This window comes from Quercus robur, chromosome 3, assembly GCF_932294415.1.
Source record: "Quercus robur chromosome 3, dhQueRobu3.1, whole genome shotgun sequence".
Classification (NCBI taxonomy): Eukaryota; Viridiplantae; Streptophyta; class Magnoliopsida; order Fagales; family Fagaceae; genus Quercus; species Quercus robur.
This window is the reverse complement of record NC_065536.1, coordinates 12,797,372-12,810,493: the sequence shown is the minus strand read 5'-3', so window position 1 is coordinate 12,810,493 and position 13,122 is coordinate 12,797,372. Positions and strand designations below refer to the sequence as shown.

Below are 13,122 nucleotides of genomic sequence, written 5' to 3'. Positions count from 1 at the left end.
TACTACTTTTTTAAAACTTGAGTTTCACATACTCGAGTTTCAGGAAAAATAGCCATCAATTTTTTATGTAACTCGAGTTCTATAAAAAATAACACAGCAAATTTAGAGGCTATTTTTTTAAAGAATTCGAGTTCATAAAACTCAAGTTACATGACAATCTCGAGTTTCATAAATTCGAGTTTCAAAAAATTGGTACACCTTTATATATTTTTAAAATAATGGTAGATTCTTACATATTTTGCCAAATAATATTATTTGGCCCTTTTGCCCTGGATCCTTTCATTCCTCCTACATTTATCAACACACTCTTAACGACCGTGAAAAGACAAAAACCCCATAAGCTAGGCACCCAGAAAGAAAAAAAACCCATCAAGCTGATTAACGGGAAGACAAATGCAGTCACCATTCCCACATGGAAAATGGTGCTCATAGTCATAGGCATTCATTTGGTTAAACATTGACAGTTTGGTCAATTTTTCTGTTATGGAGTGGTGCAGGAGTACGATATAGCAGTCCACGGAGAGGAGTATGTCTCTCAAAGCAGCCAAACGGCAACCACAGTGTTTCTTTCTCACTCTCTCTCTCTCTCTCTCTGCGATTTCTCTCCACAATTCAATGGTATCAAACACACTCTCTCTCTAAATCATAACACACACACACATGTTTGGACTTTTGGCTTGACTCATCCTTTTGTGTATTGGAAGCATAATTAAAAGGAACTGTGGTTGGAATGATATTCTGTTTTGATTTTTTTATGAAAACCCAATACAGTGTACCACATATAATTGAATATTTTCCCCCTATCCTTCATTTTCTATTAGTTTTCTCAAGAATTAGACAAGGTGTAAGTATGTATAATTTGAGCTCGAATTTTATAGTAGTTTCTCTTTAATATCTTCATTTTGACAGCTGATTTAGGTTTGAATTTTTATTTTGCAATTATAGAATTCTTAATTTAGCTATAGATAAGCAAAAAGTTCAGAAACTCTGTTAATGAAACTCTGGGTTTTCGTTTTCCGAGAGACCCCAATGATCTTTTAATATCTAGGATTTAAAATCGTCCACCTTTCTCTTTAGCTTTCTAAGCAGCTAAAAAAATGGGTAACATGTAGAACTTAAGCTCAGAATAATATATGTATTAAGATATCCGGGTAACTCTACTGCAGAGTTCCTAAAATCTTATCCATTCATTTTTAAAGGAGTGGATTATATTTTACGATGTATCGACGTTTTATAAAATATTGACTATCACCATTTTGGTATCTATTTAAATTATTGATGATGTGTCATAAGCAATCCATTCATTCCAAAACAAATAGATAAGATTTTAGGAATTCCATGATGAAGTCAGCCTAAAAACTCTGGAGGATCCTAATTCTTTGGTATAATCAGTGTGTTTGCTATAAATGTTCATTAGTTTGAGTTTGAATTGTTAAACGAAATGAAACAAGAATGCAAATCTTATTAATGGGTTTCAGATATTTCTGGCGAATTTGAATTTTCCACCTCTATAGCTAAGGACTAGGTTGACTTGTTGTTTATGGATTGGAAGCATAGCGTAGGAAGGGACCTTATCACTAGAATGATAGTCTGAATGTTTTAGGGGGAAGAAATGGGCACCCAAACACCTGCAAGTAGCAATCGTACAAGGACAAACTGGACACTAATTTGTGGACTCAATTCAATGAGTTGGTCAGAATGGATTTTCATGGGATGATACTAAACAAATGGTGGTTGCCAGTCATCATGTTTGGGATGCTTACATCAAGGTGCTTTAGTTTTGTTAATGTTTTGATTTGATCTATACCTTTGGTGTCATAGTGAGTGCTGACTTGACATTATATACATGCAGGCTCACCCAGAGGCACAATTCTATAGAAACAAAGCCTTGATGAACTACAATGATTTGTGCTTGATATATGCACATACAACAGGAGATGGAAGATAGAGCCTATCAAGTCATGATATAGACTTTGATGATGACATTCAAGGAGTGAATACTGGTGTGTTTTTATATCCTGTCATGGATCAGCAGGAATGATGCATATGCGAGTGGCATTGGAATGTATGCTATTGGGGTTTTTTTTTTTTTTGCTTAAATTACCATTTTTCATTGTAATTGATTTGCTTATACTATCTAATTCTTTATTATTATTACTATTATATTCTAGAGAGTGTGCATAATACAAGAAAGTGACATAAGCAACAATTCCCTCCCCCTTTTTCTCATAAGTCTATCCAGAGATAGATGGGACTCTATGCCCCATAGAATTTAATAAATTTTGAAGTAAAAATGGCCTTTTACCATCTTTGAAATTTGTACACTGCAATCTCTCTTTTAGCTAGTCTTTGGGCAGTGATCTCTGGTCTGCTTTCCACAAGAATCAGTAATGTGCTTACTGCTGATTCTGTGCTTAGCCAATTACGACCTAAGTAGTACCTAATGATAAGACTTGTAGTTGCGTTTCTTTGCAAACCTTTTTGTATTATAGGAGAAATAAGCACCTTTATTTACATCCACATAAAAGAGGAAAAAATGTTGCAGAGAAATGAGCACATCGTGCTTGGCTTTGTGAACACTTGATTGAACTAGCCTTGATGGGTTTTTTTTTGGAAGCGATAGTAATTAATTTCATATCTTACTTCATTTGGTAGCTAGGAACTGGATGCAGTAAGATTGATTGAAATTACATATGTTCTATGTTAGCTTATTGTAATGTGTATTTCAAGATAATCTATTTTGAATGAATAAAAACTACTTTTACTGATTAGGTGTTGCAATGAATAGCCTTGTACCGACAAGTAAAGAGCATTCAAAAACAGATTGGAGATGGACCAATATTTTGTCAAGCTTTTGCTGGACCAACTTAAAAAAGGCAATAAGATCTGTAATCCATTCAAGAAACAAGCATGGAATGATACCTATCAAAAAAAAAAAGAAAAAGAAACAAGCATGGAATGATATGCTCACGTTGTTCAATGGAAAATTTGGCTCTAAATATGAAAAGAGTTACTGTTTGTCTACTTGGTTATTGGTATTCATTTTTACTGTATTTTCATGTGTACAATTGCTGATGTAGGCACACCCAGATGCGCACTCATATCATAGGAAGGCCTTGCTAAGCTATGGAGATTTGAATTGATATTTGGAAATGCAATCAGCAACGGACATTGCAGTCATTTATGGCGAGGGAGAAATTTTGAAGATGATATAATACATATCAAGACGGGTTAGGTTCATTTCTTGAATGTGTAGGAGGACCTTTATAGGGAACCTGTATTCTTGAGGACATCCTCTTCAATTTATTAATATAGTCCTGTTTACTTATCGAAATAAAAATGCTGGTTTCATCTTTATACATGCAACTTGGGATTTATTGATTGTCACAATTAGGACTCTGGTTAATATTAGGGTGTCCAGTAGGTCTTTAACCTTCACAAATGGAATTTTATCAGATATGTTTAATTACAGAGATTCGTATACTGTATGATAGTTTTTTTTATTCCTTGATGTATGCTATCATTAAATGGAAGTTCAATTTATAGGTTCTAGTTTTTTCATTACATGCTTGTAGGCATGCCCAGTTCATTAAGATCCATGAGATTTTAATTCATTTTAATAATTTCTTTAAATTTTCTCTTAGGGTTGGGACAGATTTACTGGGCTGTGGGTATTGTTCTGTAGTCTGTACCCATCTTATTGCTATCCGATTATGTTGTTGAATTATATGAGTTACTGTTTGTCAATGATGGCAAGTATAATGTGCTTCTAGCATAATTTATGTTTAAAAGTCTGAAATGTTTTATTGAATGAAAAGTTATTTATTACCCTCATAAATCAGTTAGTTTTGCCTTTCTTGTAGTTGAAGAAAAGAAGGGCTGTACCTCTTCTAATAGTGAATGTCTTTAAACAAATTGGACATCAACAATGGATCGTTACCTCATTGAATTGTTACCAGACCAGGTGCTTAGAGGGAATAAAATTGGTCATGGATTTGTGTCTGAGGCATGGATTGAAATGGTTGGACTGTTCAATGCAAAATTTGGATGTCACATGACAAAGATGGTCTGAGGAAAAGATACAAACATTTGAGGGGACAATATAATGATATAAAGGTTCTTCTTGACCAGGGCGGGTTTTCTTGTGATGAAACGGGAGAAATGGTAACTGCTGAGGATTATGTCTAGGATTCTTATACCAATGTGAATTGCCATTTACTCTTTCTTGTATCCTTTAGATATTTGTAGTTTTTTTATGTGGCTTATGTATAAAAAATGCAGGTGCATCCTGATGCTCCGTCATATAGAAATAAATCTGTTCCCAGCTGTCACAAATTATGTGTTCTATATGGTGAAGAAATTTGTAATGGAAGATACAGCATTTCGACGTGCAATGCAGATCTTGACAGTGAAGAACCAGATTTGAGGATTGGAAGGTTTCTTGTTTCAGCTACAAGAACTTCCCAAATAATTTAAGGAAGTTATTATCTGCTTATTTATTGTCTTATTTTCTTTGTTGTGTTCTCAACCTACTGTTTGATTGTTGAATGCCAGAGTATGTCTCCTTGTTTTGCAGTGTTTGATTTGCATCTTTGGGGGTTTTTGTCACTTCCCATTCTCTTTCTCTAAATTAATGGGTTCTTTCATGCGGGATACTAATTTAATTTGAAAGGACATATATGCAAAGTAAAAGTATAATTGATGATCATATTATTTGTTTTTGAATTCAATATCTTGTAAATTCGTAATGGTTAAAAAGCCTTCAAAATTATTCGAGAAAAAAACATTAAATTATCTAGTTAATGGACCAGTAAAGTCAGAAGCCCTATGCTTTTTCAGACTCACTAAGATACACATCTAATTGGCCATTGTCAAGAGATTTCTTGAAATGATTAGAATTACTGGTTTTAATTAGTTTAGCATATTGTCATGGTGTTTTGAAAAGGCTCAGTGGTATTTATTTTGAAACAGATAGCTTAAATGAATGTTGCTAGGAATTTAAGGTTTGATTAATGGAATTGTCATGGTGCCATAAATTTTCAGATAGAAGACTCAGTTCAACCAAAATGCACTTTGTATTATGGAAAATAAATAAATATACAGATTCAACCAACCAAAAAGAAAAATTTAGAAGTTGGAGTAAGAGTGAATCCTTGAGCTTAAATTTTTGGGTTATATAGTCTACTGATAAAGTCATTGCTTGTTAAATTTGGTGCATTTTAAATTCATTTGAGAGTAAAACAATTTTACAAAGTGATTAGGTTTGGTGGATTAGTATTTAAAAAAGAGTGACTTAAACTCAGGAATAGATTTTGCTCCCTTCAAAAAATGGGGGAAAATAATGGTTTTTATTTTATTTGAATAGTTTATGATCTTAATGGTCTTAAAATGCAGTTGAATTGGATGATTGTGATAAAAGATGGGTTTGAATTTGATTTGGTATCTGAGGCCTTAATGCTATGATCACCTGCCTAGACTTTGGCATTGTAGAAAGCCATTTCCCAATGCCGATTTCCCTCCAGGTGTTTGTGTGAAGTTGACTAGTATTTATGTTTATCTAGGTTGTACTTTTTGAACAACAACTTGTTGGGACATAATAATTCAATACCATCATCTTTGTTTGAGGAAAATCCTATATCATGATCTGTTAGACGAATTGTGTTCTTGCATTTACATGATAAATATTAAATAACTGTGCAATGATGCTTCTACCTAGTGAGACATCTTTTGCATGGATTGGTCTTTTGGTAGTTGACATGGGCATGTTTCTACAACATTTCTGCATAAGATGTTTGCCTTAGAACTCCTGGCTGCACCCTTTCATTTTATTCAAACTTTGCAGTCTCGGAACTAGCTATTTTTTTTCATCACTGTGTTTTGATATATCCTTTTCTACTATGCTCACCTGCTGCTGTTCTTTTGTAGGGATTTATATGTTCTCCTGGATCTTGACTTTTAATGTAAAAATCCTTCTTGGTGTTTTCATGCTGAGGACTTGACATTAAATTTTAAGGTCCAAGGGACAATTTTATTGGCTTGATCTGGTCAAACAAGATAACCAAAAAAAGGGGGGGGGGGGGTGGCAAGCATTTGTGCAGTTGGTGAGTTCTTTCTACTCAATATTTATGTTTTTGCTTCTTAGTAATTAGATTTTTGAGAAATTCAAAAGTTTTCAATTTAGCACAGTTTAAAGAATCTGATTTAGATACCAAAAGATATTTGCTATTGTTTATTTAAGTACTAATGTATGATTGTATATGCTGAAATATAATTGTGGGGCATCATATTACATTAGGTTATCTGTCTCATACACACCTGTTTATGTATCAACCGTTCTATTTTATAACCCCTAAAACAAGACAAATTCTTGATGAGAACATAGTATATATGTAAGCACAACTATAACAAAAACAAAGAGGCAATTGTATTGATCTGTTTTTATTAGTCATCGGTCCCTGCATAAAGAGTAGTAACGTTTCAATTCAAGAATGGAAGAAAAACATAAAATACATTGGCAATGCTTGGCGTATGTTCTTGCAATTCAGAAGTCATGAAGTCATCCCAAAAAATGTGCTTCTAAACAAAAGATGACGTGTAGTGATAATATTGAATAGATCTAAAAACCGGAAGTGTCAATCACATAATTTTAGAACATTTGGAAGCCTGTGACTAGAACTAGATAAAAAATTCACTTTTGTCCATGAGACGGATTGCATCCCCGATACCATTAATTACTTGTTAGACCAAAAATTTTCTTTGATCTTTGCTTTGAGAGATTTCTGAATTGAACATGAATATGGGTTCAAGTGAATTGGTTTGAGCAGAAGTTGAATTGGCAGGTGTTCTAGGCTGTAAGGCCGGTTTTCTTTCCATGTTAATAAGGGTTTTATTAACGTATGCCCTTAGGACATATGTTTGTAAACTATTTTAGGAAATTATTTTATGGAAAAGCAAAAAAGTGATTAAATTTTTCGACAGTTTTTTTAATTTCTCATAAAAATTTCCTCAAATAGATGATTAATGTGTGCCTTAAGGGCATACATTAACCTGATCCTTGAAGAAATTGTACTTGTCAGAAGAGGATAGGATCACCTTTTAAGGAGCACTATTTTGAGTTTAATAACCTATTGTCTTTGTCTCTTGGGTATGCAATTCCATGTGGCTCATTCATAAGATAAATTGAAGTGCATTTTCTGTTTTTGTGTTGGATTTCATTTGATAATTATATTTTTCCTTTCTTAGTATTAGATCAAAAATTTTCAAATTTGGAACACAAAAAAAAAAAACCTTATTTTATTTAATAGATTTTCTTGTCCTCTTTAGGAAGAGGTGCCTTGTCTCAGATCCAACTTTTTTCGTCCTAAATTATTCCCTTTTAAATGTTTTTGTTATGAGGCTCTAATTATTGTTATTTGCGAATGAATTTGTAATCATGTTAACAAGTCAGTGGTAAGGTGGTGGAGCCCTATCTCAGATCCATTTGTAATCGTGCATTAAGTTAACATGTAGTTGTATCTGCTTCTATTTGAAGTTGAAAAGAAATGGGTAAAATATAGTTAACACCCTTGTGGTTTGGGTTAATGTCAGCCAAGTCCAAGACTTTTCAAAACGGACCAACTTGGTCCATAAACTGTTACTTATTTTCTCCTCTTTCTCACAGTGATTAGGGACAAAGTTGGTCAATTTTGAAAAGTCTCAGACCTTGCTGGCATTAGCCCAAACCTTAGGAGTGTTAGCTGTATTTTGCCCAAAACAAATCTTTGTTCTTTTGGAATAGATATGTGATATCTTCTTCATTTCTATATCTTGTAGTTCAATATGAGGCTAGACATGCTCATAATTAAAAGATCTTTCTGTATGTCAATTACCTTTGATTCTATACCCAAATTGAGTGTATCTTTTTTGGGTTAAGTTATATTTGGGTTTTAAGCAGTTCTTAATATAACGGTGTTTTTGCAACATTGAGTCTGATTTCCATTCACTTTAGGCAAGGATTGTTAGCACATGACTTACTGAATTTTTTTTAAAAGGCTTATTTGCTAATGAGGATATCATCAAAGTTGCATACAATATTCTTGTACTTTTGTCATTCTGGTATCACTAAGAATGAAAGGCAGCTGTTGTGACATTAAGTGCACAAATATAGGCAATTGTTTCATTTATTTGTTAATAGATGGAATTTGAGCAAAGATAGATAGCAGTTATTTGAAGACTTTGCAAAATGATTTTAAATTGTTTGGGAATATTTTTAGATTTATATGATATGGTGTGCTTGTAGAAGAGGGGGTGGGGTTCAAGATGGAGGAGGAGAAAGCAACTCAAAGTTCAAGTCATTAAACTAACTTGTATATATTGGTGAGGTTATTGTAGGTGAAGAGGATGACCTCTGTTGCCAATAGTGAGCTTGATGAAAGAGTAATGGACATCATGGATCTCCTCAATTAGAATGGCTTTGCTTGGGATGAAATTTGCAAAATAGTGGCAGCTGATGTTGAGCTTTGGGAAGCTTGTATGAAGGTGCCATTCTATCTCATTAGTAATGTTGAGCTTTGGGAAGCTTTCATTTCCCAAAGCATGGCGCATGCACAATTGTATTTTTTTTTTACCCTTCGATGAAATGACATTACTACTTTCTTCATCAAGTAAATTGAGTGTTTTTGGGTAATATGGAATGAAGCACGATCATATTAATTCTATACTAATTAATGAATTGTATAATTTTGAGTAGCTTTCATTCATTTAAAAGTGACATTTTGCAGGATCATCTGGATGCAATTGCGTATAGAGATAGGATCTCATATTTGTGAATTGTGCTTGATTAATGTTAATGAAAGTCAAAATGGAAGATCAAGTTGTTTGGACATGAAAATGGAGATCAACAATATTGCCCTTCCAATGGGGTCAATGATATAACTTGGGATATGCAATATCCAACTAGGGAGTTTGAAATATCTTATCAGTGGAAATAATAGAAAGTTTGTAACTTCTTAAGCCTTTGCATGATCTCAAGAAGTTCAGAGGACATCTAGGAAGAGATACAAGAAGTAGATGAGCAAATGCCATGAGTAGTCAAAATTGTTCCTAACATAGATGAGAAGCTCTTTTTGGAGGCTTGTGAACTTTTAAAAGATGAGAGAATGGCCAAGAAAGATTTTTGGGAATTCATTCTTCAAATGTTTGGAATATAGTACCGGCGTGTCTTATGTGGTTAACTTGGAAGGAACCCAATGCCCAAACATTTTGTGGAAATTGAGAGACATATAGATCGGTTGAAGTCTTTGCTACTTAGGACTTTGAGTGGCCTCGTATTTGGGGTTCTATGCATTGTATTTCTTTGTTTGATTTCCTTAATTTTGTTAGCTTATCCTTTTGATTATTTTGTATTTCATTTCTTTGCAGTGGTGTACTATTGTACACTCATTGTACTTTTCTTATCAATAAAGATTTTATTACCTATCAAAAAAAAAAAAAAAAGGTCAAGAAATTTGCAGTGGTAAATGGTTATCAAGAAAGCTTTGACGGTACATATATTTTTTTTGTCAATTTGGAGTTAAATTTAGCTATGGTTCATTTCATAAAAATTATAAAAAAAAAAAAAAAAAAAAAAAAAAAAAAAAAAAAAATGATATGGTTCCAAAGTTTTGTCAGTGTAAATAAGATCTAATTTTAATTTGAAGTATTTTATCAGTACTATTTTCTACTTGATTTCATTTTATATACTCCAATTATTTTAAGTGTTGAACGCTTTGATGGAAGTCAATTTGATTTTGTTGGGAGCACCTGCATGGTGATGTTTACTTTCTCTATTCTTGAAAGAAAAAAGTGACCAAATTTTATATTAGTTATCACAATCCTTCTCTAGGCTTGAGAGTTGAGATAACCCTAGAAGACATAAGTTATTGAACATACTTTCAATTACACCTAAGGGCATTTGATTTGCTGTGATGTGTCTTTGATGTGATACACATTACGATTATATGACATTAAGATTTTTGGTAAATGTTATTTTTTCCAACATTACTATAATCTAAAATTACAAAATATATCACATCACCTTACCTTAATCCTTCCTAAATAATGTAATGTTATATTCTTATATTGAGATTGCATTAATATAAGATTACAATAATGTAATATTACGATATAATGTAACATCACGGCCCTTGATTTACTTTTAGAGCATCTTGTATTTATATGTTTTAAAAATAAAAATTAGTTGTATGTCTTTTCTAGTTTAAATCACCTTTTTTAGGTGGTTTGGGCTTATGCTTATAAACTTTAACTACCAAGATATAAGTTTCTTCTTTTCTTACACACTGTTTCATAGGTGGGTTTGGATTTATGTTTGTAAATTTCATCTACTCATCTCTTTTATTATTAGCAAAATTCATGCTGAAATGGCAAAGAGGGTGTTGTTTGCACCCAATACATATATAACTTATTTGGCATTTCTGCCATTTGGGCTAAGAACAACCAAACAATTTATCCTTACGACCTAATATGTCAAAAGTTACCCTATTTGTTAAACGGTATATCGTTTATGATCAAAGATGTAAAAAATTGTGTTGGTTCATGTCATTTAGATCTAAGTTCAATAAACAGTATGCTGATTGCACTGTATACTTGAGTAGTAGACGTGAGACTTTGGATTGGATGCTAGATCCTAGAAGCATTAGCATTGCACTAGTTAATTAACTATGGATTGGATGTGGAATTAGTAGTAGTTGGTTGCAGGTGTGGGTAGTGACATTAGCAAAGGTGCGCGGTGCAGTGTAGCATAGTGGAGTTGAAGTGTGCATTAGCAAAGACAAAGTGAGAAAAATGTAAAGAGAAAGATTAAAAAAAACCAAGGAAATAATATTTTGATAGATGGAGAAAATAAATATTGAGTCTAGCAAATGGATATATTTGAAAATGATTAGTTAAAAACAAAAGAGCGGAGGCTAATTGGATGCTTTTAGTAAATATTAATTATGTTGCATAAAACCAGCGTTGTCCTATTCACAGTGTCCTTAATCCTTACTTTTTAGATAATGACTGGTGGCCAAGACTTCTCTCAAAATGAATAGATTATTAAATATATAGATAAAACAATGAAAAACTAATAAAGTACTGTGGTTGCACGATTTTCCTGGCCCAACTTCAGTTGATCAGGCCTTGGCCCAAAGCGCAACCCACAATAAATATTTGTAGAGGATGGGTCAAAGAACTTAGCTTCAGTGAACCTATTCGGTCTAATGCATGGACAGTATTGTTTGCAAAAAGAAATAAAGACACAAGAATGGATCTTTTTCCTCTGATTCTATTTCTTCAATTTCCAATACAGTTTTTCCGTCCTTTTCTTTGAGGGACTCCACTACATTATATAGTTCTCTTCCTCTCATCTCAACCTTACACCTGTTGATCATCTAGGCATCTACTTGAGCACATGTCCCATCAGACGCCCTCATCAGTCCCTTTGTGAGTTGCAGAGGCCAAGGCGGTACTGTTCAGGTGTCTTTTCCTCATTAATGCGGCCAAGGGGGTAGTTGGGGCGCAATTAATGTGGCGGTAGCTTTCCATGAGATATTTTGGATTTTATTCATTTTATATGTTGGGAGGATGAACTGAAATGGCTGGAGAGAGTTCCTCGTCTGGGATTCGTGATGTCCGAGGAGGAGTTACTCCTCGGACAGGTTTCCTTGGCGTTACTGGGATTGAGTAGTGCTTCATATGTGGTTTCCCTTCGGACGGGACGCTCCTCGGACGGGCCTGAATTTGGAATAGCCCATTATTTTTGGGCCGGGCCCCACAATAGCCCCTCAAAACTCCGGTTTTTATCTCCTTCCGAGGAGAAAAGCGGGGTTTTGATGTTTGTGAGAGGATGGAAATAAGGAGATCGTGTGGCGCGCGTGCGGACGGTTACTTTTGACGCGTTGCAATTTACGAGGCGCGGCCATTAACTTCTGGAGGCGTTATATTCCCTTCATCCAACGGCATGGCGTGGATCGAACGGCCATCGTTTTTTCTCGTATTTTTAGGCAGGAGCGATCTTTTCTCTCTCCTCCTGGCTATATAAGACGTCAGAGGGGTTCAGTTCCTTCTTCTTATCTGTATTTCATAAACCTCAAAAGACTCCAGAGAACTCCATCGAATCCCAGAGATATACGAACACTTGCGTCCGTTGCGCCACCGTAGCCGTTCTTCGTGAAGCGTTTCGTCCAAAAGAGAGATTTCCAGGCGTCCCATTGAGCGTTTTGTGCAGGTACCAGTACATTTCGTTCTTTTCGCCGTTTCAATTCCCTCCTCGGACTTTACTTTTCTTCTTGGTCTCTACTTTCATTTCCCCATTTCAGTTCAGATGGGTAGATTCGAAAAATTAGTAAAAACTCCAGCCGCTATGGAGGCCTTTAGGGCTAAATACCACATTCCCCCTGGGGTTGGGCTGCGGTACTGTCCCCTAGAAGGAGTATTGACAGATAGAGTTGAGGGAGAAGTCGTTATCCCCATGATCGCTTTCATAGAGGGAGGGATGACACTTCCCATGCGTAGGATCACAAGGGAATACCTGTTCAACCATAGGTTGACGCCGTATCAGTGTGCCCCGAATATGTTCAAGATACTAGGCTGTGTAGATGTCTTAGACGAGCGGATGAATCTAGGCCTTACTTGGCACGATGTGGCTTATTTGTACGAATGTCACCGCCTCAGGGATGATGGGTATTATCTTAAATCCCGGAACGAGGACGTTAGGTTGATCTCTTATCTTCTAGTATCCAATAAGACCGTGAAGAATGACTTCCTCATTGCTTCTGGGGAGTGGTTCGACGGTATTCATTGTCCAACTCGGGCAGGAAACCCAGGTGCGGCGCTTTTAGGATTGGTCCTTTTTGGGAAAGGATTTAGTGTTGAGGGGTTATTTTTCTTGCTTTCTTTGTAATTGGAAAATTTCATGGTCTAACCTCACTTTACTTGGTTTGTTTGCAGACAAAATTCACGTTGCTCCTCGAATAAACTTTTTGAACGTGCCAGCGTTGAACTATCTCCTTAGGTCGGAGATTTACGTCGCCGAGGACGGACAGTTGCGTGCGGCCCATCTGGTTCTGGGCTACCAACCTCTGAGCAGCGCTTTTCAGGCAGTCG

General features: G+C 35.0%; 1 protein-coding gene and 1 pseudogene across 34 annotated transcripts in view; both read left to right on the top strand.

The window, feature by feature from the left end:
- The window catches only part of LOC126717105 (disease resistance protein RUN1-like), a 188,773-nt gene that overhangs the window by 15,597 nt on the left and 160,054 nt on the right, over positions 1-13,122 (top strand). The window lies entirely within an intron of this gene.
- LOC126719270 (uncharacterized protein At2g29880-like) overlaps positions 329-13,122 on the top strand; it is a 29,782-nt pseudogene continuing 16,988 nt past the window's right edge.